The 7,322-nt window shown below is 32.1% G+C and overlaps 2 long non-coding RNA genes across 2 annotated transcripts; both read right to left on the bottom strand.

The window, feature by feature from the left end:
- Nucleotides 1-619: 619 nt before the first annotated feature.
- Nucleotides 620-2,650, bottom strand: LOC111380827. Its single transcript, XR_002700245.1, has 3 exons — nucleotides 2,594-2,650; nucleotides 2,295-2,425; nucleotides 620-790 (listed from the first exon to the last, which is right to left on the bottom strand). It is a non-coding gene; the product is annotated as an uncharacterized LOC111380827 (long non-coding RNA).
- Nucleotides 2,651-2,717: 67 nt separating this feature from the next.
- On the bottom strand, nucleotides 2,718-7,322 carry LOC111380800. The gene is made up of 2 exons (XR_002700243.1): nucleotides 7,120-7,322; nucleotides 2,718-3,489 (listed from the first exon to the last, which is right to left on the bottom strand). It is a non-coding gene; the product is annotated as an uncharacterized LOC111380800 (long non-coding RNA).

Raw genomic sequence — 7,322 nt, 5'->3', positions numbered from 1 at the left:
CGAAGTTCCAACTCCATCTACAGATCATACCAGTCCATGTCACAATCCGAATTCTCTCGAGCAGAACTTTTTTAATTTTTGTTTCTTTCCCAAAAAAAAATAAGTATATATATATATATATATATATACACACACACATACATACACACATACTAGAAATGGGACATTTCCTCACACTTGTACATAAATTAGAAGAACATTATAGGTTAATTTCTACAATCGTTCAAAGGTGCGTGTTCACGACTCTTTTGATAGCATATCGTAGTAGCTTATCTTACTGTCATGGTTTAAATGGATTTTTATTACGAAAAAGAAAATTTACACACCCATATAACTATAAACTAAATATTGTGTTTTGAAAATTACAATTTAGAAATTACATTTCGTGATTGTTAACAAAAACACAAGTACAAAAAATAAATATATAAAATAAAAATACAAAGCACAAGTTATACGAAAAGTTGTATGTTCATAAGTTACAGTTTCCTTATTCATTTGACGAGCATTAGAAATAACATATTATCTTAATAAGTAGCTCAAAACAAAAGTCAATTACATAAAATTTCATAACAGAAAAAATCATTTAAAACACATTCAAAACTGCAAACTAATACAAAAATTCGAGCAATGAAAATATTTTATAAAAAATATGAATTGCCAAAATACCAAATATCATTTAACTGACTGATCAAAGTTTTTAATAGCCTTTGTTGCGATACAAAAAAGTTCATTTTCAGTATTTTTACCTTGAACTTACTCTATGCTCCATAACTGGGACTTTTCTTGACATCTGCATGAATAAATAGCAACGAGAAAATTTATTTCAATAGTTCAATAGTCTATAGTGCTTTCAAAGACCACAGCCAATTTATGCTTGAAGTCCCCAAGTGAGAAATGGAGACTTTACTAAATGATCGAGGAAAAGAAATAATTCAAATAAATAAAAATCCTCGAAATAAATCCTAATTTCTTGGTATGTCTTCAATATAAATGTCCCATGAAGAGTTATTAAAGAGTTCAGCTAAACCAATGTTGCATACTTTAAATATAAAAGAACAAGCAAAATGTTTATCGACTGCAACACAGAGTTCAACATCACATTCTTTTCACCACTAACGCCGCCACCAATTCCTCCCAAAAGAAAGAGAATACAAAAGATCAAAAAATGGGCAACGTAGGAGAATGGTGCAATACAGAAGTTATTAAGTCTACTACTACAAATTTTATCCACGGTCAACTCAATAAAGCCATATTTGAGATATCTAACCTCACCAGGAATATTTGAGATATCTAACCTCACCAGGAATAACATTCATTTTCTTCTTACAATAAAACCGCGTAATATAAACCCTCTCCATGTGAAGTTTGTATTTAGAACTTTTTTTATTTCCAGGAGTACAAATTTCTGCCTTTGACATATGATTAAGTTCACAAAAATGCCCCAGGATAAAAGCTGACACATTGTTTCTGAAAAGAAGCTATTAGGGTACTCTATCAACCACCAAAAGTACGAACTCCTATAAGAGTTTCCATGGCCTCATCTAAAAAAATGTCTTTAAAAGAAAAAAAAAAAAAAAAAAAAAACCCATTTGGGCTCACGCCTCAAATCCTGCCTCAGTGAGGCTTTCATAAAACAGCTCGAATCCCAGCCTTTAAGTGCCATTTGTGAGGCTTATGCATCAAGGCTAAGCCTCAAGATGACTAAGTTGACTTCCCAGTTTGTCTTGTGTTTTTTGGATATTCTATTACTCGCCATAGCATTCTGGACTATTTTCTTTTCGTTTATTCATTTATTTTGTGCTTGCAAGCTAAACTTTTAATTTTGTTAATATATTTATTATAGATTTTTTAATAGTGTATGGTATATTATGAGCATATTTTCGTATTAGTATATATTTTTGGATTATTTATTAGTCCAACTTGAGGCTTACAAGTTGCTCCATACAGGAAAAACTCCTTAGTATATGATTAAGCGTTTTTAAACATTTAAAAGAAAAAAAGGAATATTATAAATAAAACATAGCAATATAAAAGAAGCTACAGTTGATATATACATAGCCCCTGTTTGATCCCCATTACCTGAAAATGAAAAGGGGGGAATAGTATTTTTTAGAAAAATGAGTGGTTGAAAAAGAAGTAAATTTTTTTGATTTACGTGTAATATTATTTTATGGAAGATTGTGTGGTTGAAAATAGGAGAAAGAAAAATGGAATGTAATGTAATTAAATTTAATGGGGATCAAACGGGGGCATAATGTACCTTAGATAGTTTGATTGATATATTTGTAATGTACCTTACATAGTTTGACAACAGTAAGTAACAGATCCTCAAATTCTCAACTGCAAATCTGAAGAAAAATAAAATGTGCCACTCACAGCCAGCTATCTTTGCCACTCACATCTAATCAACCATGGGGCTCTTAAGCTGCAAATATCAGCATGTCCAAAAATAGAAAATTTGGAGAAATAATCACGGATCCAGATGTGAATGAAGTTATAAAAACATGAGCATGTTTGGCTTAAAAATCTCAAGAGCCAAAATAATAAGCAGAAGAATGATAGAAGCAGAGCTAAGCAACCCTTCATAACTTACTTTTCTTGTGTCACTGAATGTAATTGATAACTCCATTCTCATCATGCTTCCTTTTCTGAAATAAAAAAAGTACATTAATTTGGTCAGATAAATGATCAATAGGTCCAGATATAAATTCAAAGCACCCCCCAATGAGGCTATATTCTACTTGTCATCACTCAATTCGATGGATCTAGGATTTCCAAGCCGTTCAATCAAGAAGTAATCATAATAATTTTGGAATGAATGCAATTAATCTTCCAACAAAAAATAAAGCGAAACATTCCAGGACACTGCAAATGGCCTAAAATACTGCAGTTTCCTAAATTATATCACACTGATGTGATGTCATAATGAAGATTTTCAAAATTGACCCCTACATGAACAATTCCTTTTCCATCGGTAGCATTCCTAGTGAGGCCAATATCTTCAACTTGAATGGTGATCCAGCCAGTCTACTCCGCCAATATATGATTATTTTATTCTCAATAACAAGACCTTATCAGCTCATCTAATAATATGTAGCTACAATTCAAAATCCAATTTCAATACTAGAATGGCTTACATATTGTTGGAAATTATTGAAAATGACCAACGCCATGAAGAGGACACAATGTATATGCATATCGATATATGTATATAGATATGTGATAGCACCATAAACTACTGTTCAATGATAACGTAACTTGTGCCAGTTGCATTTTTGCAACAATATTTGCAAAAGGGAACAAATATCCAAATTTAAAAAATAAAAATAATAATAACAAGGTCTGATACATATCTCAACAGTGTAGTAACAATGTACATGTCATATCATACAAATGGTGCAGGGAGGCATGAAAAATAATATTTGAAAGGTCTCACCTTTTCCAAACTTCTTGCTGTCAGGATCCATCAATCAGCTGCTGATTTGTTCACTAGACAAAGAATAGTCACTAAATAATCATTTTCTCTTGCAAACTATGCCCCTCTTTGGGCTCCATTTTATTCAAAGTGCATTTTTCTTTCTTCTTTTCAACCACACGTTCTTCAATAAAATAATATTATATGTAAATCCAAAACTTTTCCTTCTTTTTAAACCACACATTCTTAAAAAAATCACTATTCCAAAATACATTTTTTCCCCAAAATTTGATTTTAATGGAGCCCAAATGAGGGCTATATTTTAAAAACATTTGATATAGAAGAATGCAAAATTTAGTACTAACACATTGTTCTAAACAATCAAATGCGAGCAAAGTACAGCAAAAGGATGCCGCTAAGAATATTAGGAAATGGATGGAGACGAGGTGCAAGTACAAGAGTGTGTCAGGTTAACTAAAGCCTTGCCTTAAATATCAAGTCATATAGATCAAGAAAGTTCAGCCAAACTTCTCCTCTCTTATAGACCAAACAACTAAAGTGGCATAATTTTTTCCTCCAATATATAAAAATGGATAGAAGGGCCCTGCACACAAGACAATGATGGTGATGGAGGGAAGAGAATGAAATTAAGAAGTATATGACACAGATCCTATCAACTTTATTTGCACAATCAGGACCGCAACAGAGATATTATCCAAGAGCATTTTGTTTCCAGATTTTCTCCTTACCATTTCAAAGTCTAACATTCCAGACCTAGAAAAAGCCTAATTTAAATATTTTCCCCATTATGCTATGATCTTGTCATAAAAAAGAATCCAAATTAAAACATAATCCCATGTCACTTGGAATCTCAAACTTCAATAGTCGACTGCTACATAGAATGGAAAATCCGTACCACGTCCATGCTGTGCACCAGATTCCAAAAACTTAACTGCAGCCCATACAGTTACTTTTCGCGAAGTGGTGTGAAAGAGATTTATGGCTGTAATTACCTGATCTTCCTACATCAAAGGACTTAACAGTATTACATCAGTAACTCGAAATCTTTATGCAGCATTATCTTTAGTTCTTTAACCATTCAGCCAACCTAATTTTGACTTAAGGTTTTCTGTGCATTGCACATGTAAAAGTTCTAATTTTCATGCCTCGCTTCCTCTACAAATTCAACAAAAAGTAAGGCTGAAGACAAGAACCAAACAGATAGATAGATAACTAATTAAAGTCTAAAGAAAAGAAACAATTTACACTACCTCCATTTTGGTATGGGAGGGAAGGTCCTGGACCATGATATAGGGTCAACCATTAATGAAGGTTGAAGAATATTGAAAGCAAGTACAGGATCCAATGTAAAAACACGAGCTTAAACCAATTTCAACATGATAAGATTATTTTATACTCCTATTTAGGTACTTAAAATATTGTAAAAGTTATATATTCGAGTTATTTTTCTATTCATTTAGTTTGTTTTGTACTTTTATTTTAAGTTCTCATACTTCCATTAGTTAACATCCTTGGAAATATACTCATTACTATATCAAAATAGCTTCGGAAATCTATTATATTTTAATAAAATACTTAATTGGCTATCATTAATTATTAAACTTGTATTATCATTAGAACCCATTATTTATCAAAACCTAATTAATTTTTTGATTAAAACACAATATGCCATACATAAAAAAGCATTATAATTTCAAACACACAACATACGTAAAACAACATTGTGACCCTATTACTTAATCACTCCAATGACAGCGCATAACTCCAGTGACGACAGTAACATCAACCTAGAACTTTAAGTTATTATAAAGTTTCAAGAATTTAACATTTAAAGTTCATTAAATGCTTGTTTTTTGTATTTGTTTTTCTTTATTTAGTTCACAGTAAGGCCCATGCCTCAAAATGCCTCGAGGCTTATGCCTCACCTCACGAAAGAAAAATGTTTCAATACCCATTTTCTCCTTTTATAACATGGCGGTAGTGTACCGAAAGATCCTCGTTCTTGGGTTTCTCTAGAGCGCATAAGTTGTCAAGAACTTCTACCTAGTTTTGATATTTGATATTTTTAGGGGTAATTGGGAACTTTTGCATGGGATTTCAAGACTTCTACCCTAAACCTATATATATATATGAGACTTTGATTATACAAAAAGAGATCCCAAATTGATACAATTCATTCCACATCAAAGAAGTAATACAAAAGCACCATAAAACATCACCTTGGGCAGAAATCAAAGAGAGAGTTCAAGTAATTACTGAAAATCAATACGTAAGATTTCCAGGCTTCTTTGAGTTAAAGATTGAAGAGATTCATTCCATCTTAATGTTCTTAGAATAAACAAGGGACGTCTATGCAAATTCTTTTTCCATCCATTCCTTCATCATGTTTCTTTGTTAGGTTACTTGTTAGGATAAATAATTTAGCTAATTGACTTCTATTCATATTATAATTCATTATTTGGACTTACTTTAATTATAATATGTTTTGAATTGGCTTGGTTAATACATTTTCTTATTTGAGAATGAATATTAAATCACATTATGGCCATGTTTAATCCCCATTTTTTATAGAGCATATTTTGTAATAGTGATTTTTTTGAGAATGCGTAGTTAAAAAGCAATAAAAAAAATTTTGGTGCAGAATTATTTTATTGAGAGAATTTGTAATTAAAAATGAATTTGATAAAAAATGAGTTTTTAGAGGAATGAAACTCAATCAGGGGCTATATTTGTTTACATGTTTGATATAGAGATTTCATTTTGAACACTTAAATTCTCCTCCTCACGAATTTATGGTTAGATTGAGAAAGTTCTACTTGTTAATGTGGTAGCCATATGTGCTTATGCATTACTTTTATCAAATAATTATTCCAAAAAGGAATGTTTGGTATTTGTGGACAGGTTAACTAGTACTACAGGGATGAGTTAATATTTTATCTTAAATTAATAACCGACGACACAATAATTGAACCAAAATATGGATTGAACAGATTAGGTGTAATTAATGAAATCAGGACTATTTAATTAGTTGATTTCTACAGTGTTGACGATTTGTTCCATTATTATTAGTTTAGGTTATTATGCTTAAGTTGCTAATAGTTTAGAGTTAATTTAATTGGATTTTCAATTAACCATCATGGAAATGACAATTCAGACTCCTTAGGTCCATCTTAATACTTACAAGCAGTATTGTACACTTGCGATTTAGCAACACCACGGCACTTGGTCCTACACCCTCACATACTTGGATAATATTAGGGTCACCAAAACCATTCAAGATTTTCTAATTTCTTCGAAAAAGACTTCAAATATTCCCATGTAGAATGACATTTCCTTCATACCTCATCTTCGGGTCCATCTATCAGTTAAGAGAACGGACCCCGAAGCAGGGGCGGAGAAACCTGGGCCCCCACTGGATTTTAGTCCGGGTATTTCACCTATTACACTTGAGGGGCGCCAGTCTTTAAGGCAAGGAAAAACCATAAACAACGGCATGAAAAAATCAAGAGAAATGTGGTCGAAAAAACCACCGTTGCAGACCAAGATTACCATCAAGAACCAAAAAGTTTGGAAAAATAAATTAATATAATGAGTTGAGTTGAAAATAAATCATTCACAACAATCGGGTCGAGTGCGTTTTCACCCTATAAATCCCGTTTTACACTAATAAAATCAGATACTACCTTCTAATTGTGTTGATGAAGAAGCTGGGTGGAAATCACAGCAACATAAGATAAATCGGTGCCAATGGGGTTATGAATATATCTCCCTTTTGCCTCTCCCCAAATTTTCAGTGTAACTCGGAGGAAGAAACCCTTAGCCCCTTGTTCCCCTTTGCTATATGAACAGTCACGGGTTATCGTTGTAAGTGCCTTTTTAATTTGGC

Source organism: Olea europaea, unplaced genomic scaffold, assembly GCF_002742605.1.
Source record: "Olea europaea var. sylvestris unplaced genomic scaffold, O_europaea_v1 scaffold221, whole genome shotgun sequence".
Classification (NCBI taxonomy): Eukaryota; Viridiplantae; Streptophyta; class Magnoliopsida; order Lamiales; family Oleaceae; genus Olea; species Olea europaea.
This window is presented reverse-complemented; position numbering and strand designations above follow the sequence as displayed.